At 46.3% G+C, this 12,373-nt stretch overlaps 1 protein-coding gene across 1 annotated transcript in view; it reads right to left on the bottom strand.

Annotated features, from left to right (window-relative positions):
* The window catches only part of C1QTNF7 (C1q and TNF related 7), a 186,683-nt gene extending 180,440 nt beyond the window's left edge, over positions 1 to 6,243 (bottom strand). Inside the window, exon 1 of the mRNA XM_073574597.1 lies at positions 5,880 to 6,243. The gene's annotated coding sequence lies outside the window, so the exon portion shown is untranslated. The remainder of the gene's footprint in view (positions 1 to 5,879) is intronic.
* Between the last annotated feature and the right edge of the window lie 6,130 nt (positions 6,244 to 12,373).

The raw sequence follows: 12,373 nt of genomic DNA, 5'->3' as shown, positions 1-12,373 counted from the left end.
GCGCATGAACTGGAGCCTGGTCTCCAAGGGTGTATGGATACTAACGGTTCCGCACCAGAAACCAGAGGAATAGGAAGCTGTAAATGCTCTATTCCCACATAATCCTCGGAGGCACAACAGCGACGGGTGAGCCAAGAGAGATAGAAGGCTACGGCTGTCTGCCATGCGAGTGGAGTGTGGATAACATCAGAAAGGAGGAACTCCAGTGTAACTCAGTACTGGGAGTACTTCATTGAGAGCGCTAATAAGGAGACTGCACAATCCATCTGCCAGAGTGATTCCTGATTTGCTTCCAGGCTAACCAGCTCCTGTGCCATCTGTACTCAGGACCCTGGACTGCATTTGCCAAGTAAAGGTAAAGAAACAGCAACCTATTGTGTCCTTGCCTTCTTGCTGCAACCTCCCCGGCACTGCAACATCTCTGTGTCTGACATTGCACCTTCCCAACACCCATCTACACTGCCCTGGGACAACATCCCTGCCTGTGGAGGGTTATAACATCTTGGCTGCACCACACCATCTGTCCCAGCGGATTTATCTGCAGCGTCGGCTTAACATCTTCGTTGCCGAACACCACAGGTGGCGTCACGAATCATCTATTCATAAACTTTATTCCATCACTTCACTCCCTTACATGGACGCCCAGGGCCATGGACCGGGTCACCGCTACTGTGACACTTCCCTGTGAAATACCAGCCCGGTACCGAGTACCCCTCTGCCCTGGCTGGCGATCCACTAGCGCAGAGGTGCGGTGTGCACAGTGGCCTAAGGCTTGCCACAGACTGGCGCAGACTACTGAACTAGTTCCCTAACCACATGCGTAATATCAGAGGGAAGGGGTTTCATAATAAGTCAGTCACCAGAATAATACATCCGTCACCATTCACACATAGCAGTATAGTCTATACTAGCGCCTGACGGAACGGCCATGCGCGCTTTTTATAGCAGCCAGGACCTTCCGGAAGCTTCCAGATCTCCGAGATGGACCAATGAGATCTGGAGCGGGACCTGAGCACATGACTCCCGATCTCCTATGGGAAACCATCTTATGAGCATGCTCAGTAAGAGGACAGAGAGACTTAGCCCCTGGAGAGATTTGCTGCAAGGCAATCTCCTCTGCGGTAGATAAAGAGCAAGAGACCGCAGAATGTAAGGGTCTGGATTCCTGCAGAGCAGACGCAGGAACCTGACTCCTTACATTACCCCCCCTCCTAGGGCCCCCTCCTCTCTGAGCCTTCCAATCCACCACCCTGTGCCCATCAGAGGCATAGGCATCAGACTCGTCTGAAGGCAAGTCTGATGTCCCGGTAGGTGACACGGAAAACTGGGACACGTGGAAGGTATCAGAAGCGGCAAGATCGCCAGGTTTAAGAAGGGACACGTGGGAGACAACGGGAGCGGCAAAACCGCCCGGAGCATAAGTTGAAGTGGGACGCCGCGGTATGTCAGCGAACGTCTCCACTCTCTCTGTTTAAGGAAGCTTACCTGAGCACACGAGGCGCATGCCTGAATATATTTCTTAATGTCCCGAGCCCTGTGAGGCCACCAATACGACCCTGCCAGGAGTTTTGTGGTCAGCATATAGCCACAGTGACCACCCGCCCTGGACGCGTGTGCCCACGGGAGGACCTTCTGCCAAAGGCGAGGGGGGACAAAGTTCTTGCCCGGCGGCACAGAGTTTGGCCATTGCGGGGCCCCATTATCCTGGTGAACAGAGTGCTGACAGTGGCAGCCGCAAGTGGAACTTAGTGTCGGATGCGCCTCGAGATTGGCGCGAGACACCTCCATGGGCTCTGGGAGTGAACACTCTGGCTCGGGTGATTCCAGAGGTTCAAAGAGGTTGGGAGCCGGAATAACCTTCCGTCTGGACTGAGCACGCTCCAGCCCGCGCTCTGAAAAACGGAGATCAATACGGGTGGCAATGGCAATCTGCTCCTCCAGACTTGCAGGAACCTCTCTGGTAGAAAGAGAATCCTTAACATGCTCAGCTAAACCTCTCCAAAACACAGGGATCAGGGCTTTGTCAGACCACTCCAGTTCGGAAGCCAGTGTCCGAAAACGAACGGCATACTGACTAACCGAGAGGGATCCCTGAGTCAAAGCCAGTAGCTGTAGAGAGATGTCGTGCGTGATCCATGGTCCCAGGAAGACCTGCTTAATAGCTGTTAAAAACTGAGCTGCGGTCCAAACCTCTGGGTCACCACGCTCCCATAGTGGTGTAGCCCACTCCAACGCCTTGCCCGACAGAAGGGAAACAATAAACCCCACCTTGGCCCGCTCCGTAGGGAATCGCGCAGTCAGTAGCTCCAGCTGGATAGAGCACTGGCTGATGAAACCCCTAGAGGAGGCGCCATCGCCAGAAAATTTATCGGGCAGCGGGAGGCGGGTAACTGTCGGCGCATGGGAGGACGTGGACATATACGAGAAACCGCCTCTGCGATTGCCTGTACAGCAACCTCCGAAGACTTCGCCACTGGGATAACACTCTCAAGAGTAGCCAACCGGCCCTCTAGCTGACGAATGCACCGAAGGAGTTGCTGCTGATCTGCCATCACTAGCCAGACCCTGGCACTAGTATAATGTTAGGAACGGAGGAACGCACTACATAAAAATAATAATAAAGTGCGTTCGCCGCTCGGGGTCCACCGTGCAGTAGGTGTTACAACCGCTGCTGAGTAATGGCAGATGAGCAATATGGCGATATAATGCGCACGGGTTCAACTTCACCCAAAGTGCACAGAGCGGGCTCTGTTCACACACAGTGGCGCCGCAACAAAAACATACAAAAAGGCTGAGCCTGTTAGAGTCACTGGCCTCAGGTAAATGCACACACGGTATAAGGTCACAGGAGCAGGAACTAAGACAGAGGGGCTGCGTCCGTCTAGACCTACCGTGTGTGTGGCGTCGCTACTGCGAACGCCAAGAAGGGCTGCAACTGCAGCGCGGCGCAGGACACTGCCACTGGACAACACAGCTACAAAGCAGGCGCTATGTCGGACGCTAGCGCAGAGGTGCGGTGTGCACAGTGGCCTAAGGCTTGCCACTGACTGGCGCAGACTACTGAACTAATTCCCTAACCACATGCGTAATATCAGAGGGAAGGGGTTTCATAATAAGTCAGTCACCAGAATCATACATCCGTCACCATTCACACATAGCAGTATAGTCTATACTAGCGCATGGCGGAACGGCCATGCTCGCTTTTTATAGCAGCCGGAACCTTCCGGAAGCTTCCAGATCTCCGAGATGGACCAATGAGATCTGGAGCGGGACCTGAGCACATGACTCCCGATCTCCAATGGGAAACCGTCTCATGAGCATGCTCAGTAAGAGGACAGAGGGACTTAGCCCCTGGAGAGATTTGCTGCAAGGCAATCTCCTCTGCGGTAGATAAAGAGCAAGAGACCGCAGAATGTAAGGGTCTGGATTCCTGGAGAGCAGGCGCAGGAACCTGACTCCTAAAGGTACTGTCACACTAAGCGATATCGCTAGCAATATCGCTATAACTTGTGACATTATAGCGATATTGCTAGCGATATCGCTGTGTCTGATACTTACCTCCGACCGCTCCCCCGCTGGTTATCGCTGATCGCGCGAGAACGTCCAGGACTTTTTCTCGTCATCAGCTTCCTGCGGTGCTTCTTGTGGAGAGACGAGCGACAAGCGTGGAGCCGGGCGGGAGGACGCAGGATCGCCTTGTGTGACATGTAAGTAGCGACCTCCGTCCCCAGCGATGCCTGTGTGGCAGCTCACTAGCGACCACATAGCGATGTGCCAGCGATCCTGACCGCGTCATATCGCTGGTCGGGATCGCTGGTACATCGCTAAGTGTGACAGTACCTTAGCACTAATAATGAGTATGACCTGTTAAGGTTGGGGTCTACCTGTCACAACACGTCGTTCTTACCTGGAGCTTTTTAGAAGTTAGAACCCATGGATTCTTTAATCCTTCTACCTACAAATCAGAGCATCCTTAGAATCTCCCACAAAAGGTGTAAATTTTTTTTTAACAATCGGGCAACTAGATTGGCTGGAGAGGTCATGTACTGCCGTCACCAGAAGAGTAAGCAAGAACCAAAAGGGGGGTACAGGCAGTGGTAAGGAAAGGCTGTGACTTCCCCGTTTGTCCTCTGCCGGTAGGTGAATATATTGGTACTGTTGTTGAGTATACATTACATACATATATATTATCTATAAATCAAATTAAAATGTACACCCCAAAGACATAGACCATCAACATTTGCAAGAAAAGGTATTTTTACAAGAAACAAGGTGTTTAATGGCTATGAAGGATAGAGTGGAGCCATCTAGGAACAATCATGAGGTCTGCAAGTAAAATAAGAGAACAATGCTGATATGGGAAATATTTATGGTATTTGACCAAAATTTCACCTTACAGGGGTTGTGTCCTCCTAGAAACTATTTGTAAAAAAAACATCCATAATGCTATAATATATTAACATGATGGTTGTCTTTCAACACTGTCCAGGTCCCCTGAGGATCTCTGAACTTCCTGTTCAGTCGTGAGTGGTATGTGACCGCTACAGCCAATCCCTCGACATAATGGTAACAAACAGGGAAACCGGCATTAGGAAAGAAGAGGTAAGGGATTAGTAATCTAAGCATTCTTTGCTTCATTATTTTAAAGAATTTTTTTTTATTTGGAGGTGAACAACCCCTTTAACTAAATTCAACAATTCCATCCAACATACAAAATATTGCTCTGATGAGGATGCACAAATCCTGTAAGCAAAAAGTGTTTTTTTCTTAAAGGATTTGTTCATTTTGTACAGTGAAACCTTGCTGAGACGACCACCCAACATTGAAAAATGAAAAAGGAGGGAGATCTTTCCAGAGAAAGTGGCATACATATTTATGTTGGAAGAGACAGTCTGTCATATCAAATCTGGTCGGGAAAGGAGAGTGACGTCTGTGAATAGGTGGTCTTTTGGAAAGGTTAAACTGTAATCCGATCATACAAAATTAGAAAAGCTCAACAAGCTTCTAGAAGTAGAGAAGAAAGATCCTTTCTCAACATATGTGACAACTGGATGTTTTTAATACCAAAATCTCACATTATATTTTATATGAGCTATCCACCTCTGAGGACATTTTTTTTTCTTTAATACATGTATTTTTGAACAAAAGAGACCTAATTGTAAAAATTATTTTTATCCCAAAATACATACATTTGAGTACAAAAAAAAAACTTTTTCATAATAGTTATGGTGGGGAAGATTTAAGGAAAATAATGGTGTAAGGGAAAGGTGAAGATGTTGATCACTGCAACCAATTAGAACCAGCTCTTATATTTCAGAGATCCTAGTAAGAATGATAGAAGTTTGAATGTTTGCTATGGATATCTCTGCATCCCCGGGATCTTGCACACCCGTGGGATTATGCCGTTTTACTTGTGCATGCCTTTATATCACATCCAGTAGAGACCCTCATGTCTCTACTCTTGACTCGGTTTGACTTGATGTTTGACCTAGGTCTTTTTTCAACCTATGTAACTATGTAAGAAGCCCCATAATACAACCACGTGCATAAGAATTTCCAGAACATATTTCAGGAACCAGACATTAGTCTGATAATACATGTATCAGGATCCTGAGGCACACTGCACCCTTGATTCCTTGGCCATGTCTGCAGCCGGTCGATTAATTATACCCTTTAGTACATAATATATACAGTTGACAAGGTGACATGAAGGTCATTAGGGAATTGTGTGACAACTTGCACTGTAGAGACGTGGCAGGACAGAATTGTTTGATTTCATACATCAATAGCATTGTCAATCATAACTTTCTAATAACGCGGTAGAATTGTCACACTCGGATCTGCTATATCGGTGCATCCATATACGTGTATCGTCTTACCTTATCTTGGGGTATTGTCTTCCACCACCATCCCAGGAAAGATCTTGCAGCCCAGCTTTCCCATAGGTTGGCCCAGAATAAATCCTATGAAAATTTACAGCACCAAGTGTCACCTCAGCAGCAAATCTGTTTTCTGGTGAAGAACTATCCTACAACTTGTAGATGATCCTTTCTCCTTGCTGCACTGAGCTCCACTCCTTTATATCAGCACTTGCCAAGATTTCTAATTTGAAGCAACTGCAATAAGTCTGACACCGAGCAAAATGCTTCTATGGAAGTGAGCGAGTTATAGGGTCTTTCGCCTTTCAGTGGATGGAATCCATAAAGTCGGAGGTAACACTTAGCAGAAGTGGTCTGCAGCATTTCTATCCCATCCTATTGTGGTCAGTAAGTCACACAAGCAGCTGGGAGGAATTAGGGATGGAACTTGATTTAGGCAGTGATCAGAATTATGTCTTAACCCACGTTCCTTCTTTGTGCACGTTTGGATGTTAGTATAACCAATAGGGAGATTATATAATGTTTCAGTTTTTTAATATCTCTTAGCAGGATACTGTTAGATCTTTTAATAGCTTCATTTCATACCCACCTGGGGCAAACTGGCAATTTGGGCATTATTAGGGCAGTGCCTAGTAACTTGTAAACAAGTCAGAACTTATGGGTGGCCCCTCGACACCAGATGTGGCTCCAAACATGAGGATGAAGCAAAGGTGACAGGGACACAGAAGTGTTGAGTTGAAATTTTCTAGCAGTAAGGCGGACAAGCAAAAAGGTTACAATCTCTGGAATGAAAGCATAGCTTAATGGTACAGTTCTTGATGGTTGCACTTCATTATTGAGGCAGTAAACTTGGCAGTTACACAATGACATTAATGGGAATCTGTCACCCCTTTTTTGAGATATCATATAATGATATCATTCAATTGTGTGTCACATAAGGATTCTCTTAGTACTTTTGCTTCCCCCTGACCCTGCACCTTTCATGCATAAATACCTTTCTTATATCGGTTCAGATGTATGTAAACTGCCGCTGTCCGGTCCGCTGGGCGGGGCTTTTTCACCTGCTCCCCCCTCCCTGTCTTGCTCCATGCAAGCAGAAATGTGTTGAGCAAGACAGGGAGGGAGGGGGAGCAGGTGAATAAGCCCCGCCCAGCGGACCGGACAGCGGCAGTTTACATACATCTGAACCGATATAAAAAAGGTATTTATGCATGAAAGGTGCAGGGTCAGGGGGAAGCAAAAGTACTAAGAGTATCTTTATGTGACACACAATTGAATGATATCATTACATGATATCTCAAAAAAGGGGTGACAGATTCACTTTAACGGTCCGTTAGATTGTAGGTTACATTACTGCACAAAGCTTGGCAGTTTTGTCAATTAACAAAATTAAAGTATTTTTTACTTGTACAGCTATATATACACAATTCAGCAGTTTTGACATGGGTGATTATCACAGAACACAATGCAGGAGGTTTGGTTCACAGCCGGTCTCTTACAGTCTGTATGTTATTCAAGGATGCAAACACAACAGAACCTAGAGACACACTTGTAATCTGGTCCTCGGCAGTAGTTGTGTGAGTGGGCCGCCCTTTCCATGCTGGGACCAGTTACAGAGAATTGAGTGCTGTGGGTGTGTATGTGCATCATTATTCCTGCGTCTGTTACCGCCATCTTCCATTCTGTTACATTTGGTTCAGTATCACTCACTTTGATGCTTTAAATTCTGAAGCCAGACCAGTTCTTACAAAGAATGTCCATTTTATGCATGGCAAAACTGGTGAACAGGGGATAACAGGTTATGCCTTTTCCTTCGCCATCTTCCCGGCATTTTCCTTGGGGTAGGGTCATACGGGTCATGGTATGTCGCTATGACCTTCATACCATAAGTCCTTGCCAATATAAATCCCAGAGGCCACTTGAAAAGACATTACTCCCTGTTTCAGTACCCACAACAGAGTGCTACCTTGTCCCATGGTCCCCTTCTCGCTCGTTTCCTGGACTTATTAGTTTTCCTCTTGCAGGGGTCACCACTTTCCTGTCATGTCCTGCCACCTCTATAACTAGTGTAAGAGGTGGCCAGGATGGTAGTCGTAGCCGAGGACACCGAGGCTCTGGTGTCCTGGCCACCTCCCGCAAAAAAACCATCAGCTTCTACCAACGTACCTGTTTGGGGTGCTGGTCAACGGACAGGGATTCCACTGCGGTGCGACCCAGCTCCTGCACACTTGGCTCCAGTGCTCAGGGTTAAAATAACGGACACAGATACCGGTTCTGATGCCAAATCAACGATTTTACTGTTCTCTTCAAAGGTCCCGGACACATCAGTTACATTACAGTCCACACAGCATTCCACCTGTACTTTCCCTTTCTTACTTTGCTTGTTCTCACGCACATTATGGGGTAGTAGTGCCCTTGGCGGTACCGTAGCTTCACTATTGTAGGACCTCAAGACATAGGGGATCCCATTCATCCGTTTCGCCCCAGATTTGCAAGCTTCAGGCCTATTCAAGATCTGCCACATGGTGAATGTTCTGCATCCTGCACGACTTTTGGACTACGTTTCCTTTTCTGTTCCTGCTGCTGCCATACACTGTAATTCCCTGGGTGCTCCGATCTTATCCAGCACCTGTCTGACTGTGCCGGTGTTTCTCTTCTTTAAACAATGTTGCGTAGCTGCTATAGGGTCCTAGGCGTAGAGCCCTTGTGGACCTGTCGGGCATGCTCGCCCTTCTGAACTGTTCCTATCTTCTACACTTGCTTAACCCATAGCAGCTTCTCCTACAGTTACCTCTATGTGACTTCCTATAACTATACCTAACAAGACCCAATAATATACCCCCATCTAGTGGCCCACAACAGAACTATGCTTACCCAGTCTATGGAACTGTATACTAACAGTTCCCTCCACTATTGAACCCAAAGGATGCACTGGCTTACCCTAATCTATACATTAATATTTGGCATACAATATAATACAATATGGTAACACATAATGTGGCAGTACCAATGGGACAGGCGGTAATACACCGTAGTGTAGCAGTACCGAAGCATAATAACATCTGTACATCAATTTACAATACATTTACATTAGCACTCCTTAAAGGAGAGGTGGCATTAAAGGGATATTGTTTTTCAGTCCCCTACATTAGTTCATTTCCATTCACATACATAAAACTAAAAACCTTTTTTTATTTTTTTGAGCCATTGATTCACTTACATACTATGTATGGTGTTAGGCATTAGATCCAATGGTAGAATTCTAAGACTGATGAATTGTGGCCAAAAAAATGGACGTCTTGTATAATACAATTATTGAGCGACGTTTTATGGGGAAAATAACAACATAAAACTTTAGACCAATTTCAGTTGTCACTGCCAGAGGTTCGGAGGTCTACGATGTTTACACAGCCGCTGTGAGACGTCCAGAGTAGATTTGGACAAAGTTTTCATCTATAATAAATATTATCAAATCTCCTTACTTTTTGGATTAAGACTGAAGTTACCTCTTCTCCAGTTCCAGGCAATAATATCCGGACATCAGCCTGGGCTTTACTACATAATGCTGTATAAGCCACAACAAAGGGGTTCATTCCTGAGCTTGGCGGCTCGTGCAGTCTACCTCGGCACAGCCACTGATCTCGGTGATTGTCTAAAGCTGTGATGTCGTCGTGACGTCACTGCTTTAGCCAAAAAACAGACCTGAGCAGCACTGAAATGCCGGAGTTGCTACAAGGTTGGTGAGTACCTGCTCTGTTTGATATTTTATAAGGTATTTTGGGTCCACTATCCAGAAGATGGAAAACCTCTTTTAGAGCCTCCTGTTGGTACCTAAGAGTGTATATCTCACAACATTTCACAATACACCATGCTTACATCGTACATGTACAAATAACATAAACCACATATAACCCTAATAAAAGCATATTACTGTATACAAGCTAATAAGCAATCCAAAGATAATTTCTTTATTCAGCTTTTAAGTTTCGTTTCAATAAAAAAAGTTTAGCTCACACATAAGGCACCTTGCTTCTTGAAACCTGACTAACCGCTTAGGCAAATTATAGCTTTTTCTCCTCAGCAGTTTGGCTCTCACTCAACCTCTTTAAGGATTTTCTGAATTCCAGTCCTTTTCAAACAATAGAAAAGAGAGAAACACAAAAAAAAAAAATTGGACATAATTTCACACAACCCCTCCCCCCAAAATGGGCTAAATAAAATTTGTTGGCACCTTTCCGAAATTGTGGGAAACAAGCATGTGATGCTCCTTCAAACTCACCTATGGCAAGTAACAGATGTCAGCAATATGAAAATCACACCTGAAACCACATAAAAAGGGAAGAAATTGACTCGATATTTGAATTGTGTGTCTGTGTGCCACACTGAGCATGGAGAAAGGAAAGAGAAGAGAAAAGAACTGTCTGAGGACTTGAGAATCAAAATTATTGAACATATAAACAATCTCATGGTAACAAATCCATCTCTAGAGATCTTGATCTTCCTTTGTCCACGGTGCACAGCATAATCAAGAAGTTTACAACCCATGGCACTGTAGATAATCTCACTGGACGTGGACGGCAGAGAAAAGTTTATGACAGGTTGCAACGCAGGATAATCCAGATGGTGTTTAAGCAGCCCCAATCAAGTTCCAAAGAAATTCAAGCTGTTCTGCAGGCTCAGGGTGCATCAGTGTCACCGTGAAGGATTTTGGGTCGCAATATAATGTCCAGTGTCAGAAAGTTGGGTTTGCATCCTAAGTCATGGGTTTTCCAGCAGGACAATGACCCCGAAACATAGTTCAGGAAGATGCCAGAAGTGGATGAAAGCAAAGCGCTGGATAATTCTAAACTGGCCAGCAATAAGTCCAGATATAAATCCCATTGAACACCGGTGGAAAGATCTTAAAATTGCTGTTGGGAGAAGGTGCCTTCAAGTATGAGAGACCTGGAGCAGTTTGCAGAAGCGGAATGGTTCAAAATGCCAGTTGAGAGGTATAAGAATCTTGTTGATGGTTATGTGGCGCCCCTGAGGCTCAATCACCACAGAGGTACTGCACCTCCTCCTGAGGTGTGGTGCCCCACCATCCATTCCGGACCACGCTCCAACACTCGCACCCCACACAACAGAGTAGTTCAGCAAACCCCTTCGCTGCCGCCACAGGAGGAATTGTATGAGGCATCGGGAGCCGAAGCGGAGGAAGAGGAGCTCCAGCCCGGACCTGACGTGGCTGCGCAGGTCCAGTCAGAGACCCCTGCGGACCCGGAGCCGCCGTTGGTTCCAGCGCCGTCCCACCGGGCAGCGTCCATTGCTACCATGCCTGCACCGGAGCAGAGACCGCACCACCGGGAGGCACCAGGTATATACCCCGGCCCTCCTAATGGGTTGCCCCCCCGAATTCACATTGTCAGAGGCTGGCTTGCGGGAACTCGAAATGGGGCAGTTGGAAGAGTCAGCTGGGGGCACTAGACTGTCGGAAATGGGGAGGTGGAAGAGGTCCTTACTGAGAAAGGCACGGCTGGAACAGGCGCGTACGATTCGGCATCTTCGGGGATTGGAGGAGTCTAGGTCGCTTTGGGATAGTGACCTCGGGATCCCTTGGCAGCCGAGTCCTCATGTAGTCGCCTATCAGCGCCAACAAGCTGCGGCATCCCTCGGTGCAAGGCCACGCACCAGAGCAACAGAGCCACCCACCCATGAGGAACAGCTGATGGGTATCGATATGCATCATGGGTTCCCTTTAACACAGCTTCAAGGCCCTAGGCGGCAATCGCATCAGTTGCCACCACCATGCCCTTTTGCAAGCAACCAGCAACAAGATGAAGACACCCAGAGCATTGAATCTGGTAGCGGTTCCAGTCCAGAAACCCAAGGAGGAAGCAACAACCATTAGTAAATCTCGTTACCCAGGAGGGTTTATTTGCACAGTGGTGCTTTGTTTTTCTATCATGTTTTAGTTTTGGTTTTTCCAGAGTTGCCCAGTTTTGTTGGCAGCCTTTATACTTGAACTATAGAGATCATGAACGCTGAATGGTCCAGAACTGCAATTGTAAATAGTTGCACCTCTTTAGGTGCCCTCTCTTGGTTTTACATAGACACTTTTCGAAGATAAGGTCTACCTCATCTGAAGTATGACTCCAATCAAAGGACACTGCAAGAGATCTCGGCTGGGAGCGGTGTCCAGCGTTTACAAGAATTGTTGAAAGTTTTAATGTGAAGTATTTGATAATGATGTGTCTTATGAGAGTATTGGTAACTAAGAAATGGCTTTTATATAGAATTAGGAATGTTTTGACAGAGAGATGAGAGATTTGAATAAAGAATAAAGAATTGGAAATGTAGGCGATGAACCAGGCACCTCGGTTGTCACTCAGAGTTAAAAGAAAGTAGAAAATGTGCACTAAAGATGGAAAGAAATGTGTTGATGAAGAATACTGAAGTGATAGTGAGTATCAGACAATAGCACTTTGAATTACATATTGTATTGAAAATTTTAG

Source organism: Dendrobates tinctorius, unplaced genomic scaffold, assembly GCF_039654945.1.
Source record: "Dendrobates tinctorius isolate UK_male_01 unplaced genomic scaffold, ASM3965494v1 ptg000039l, whole genome shotgun sequence".
NCBI lineage: Eukaryota > Metazoa > Chordata > Amphibia > Anura > Dendrobatidae > Dendrobates > Dendrobates tinctorius.
Note: the sequence above shows the minus strand (reverse complement) of the source record. Positions and strands in the feature narration are given on the sequence as shown.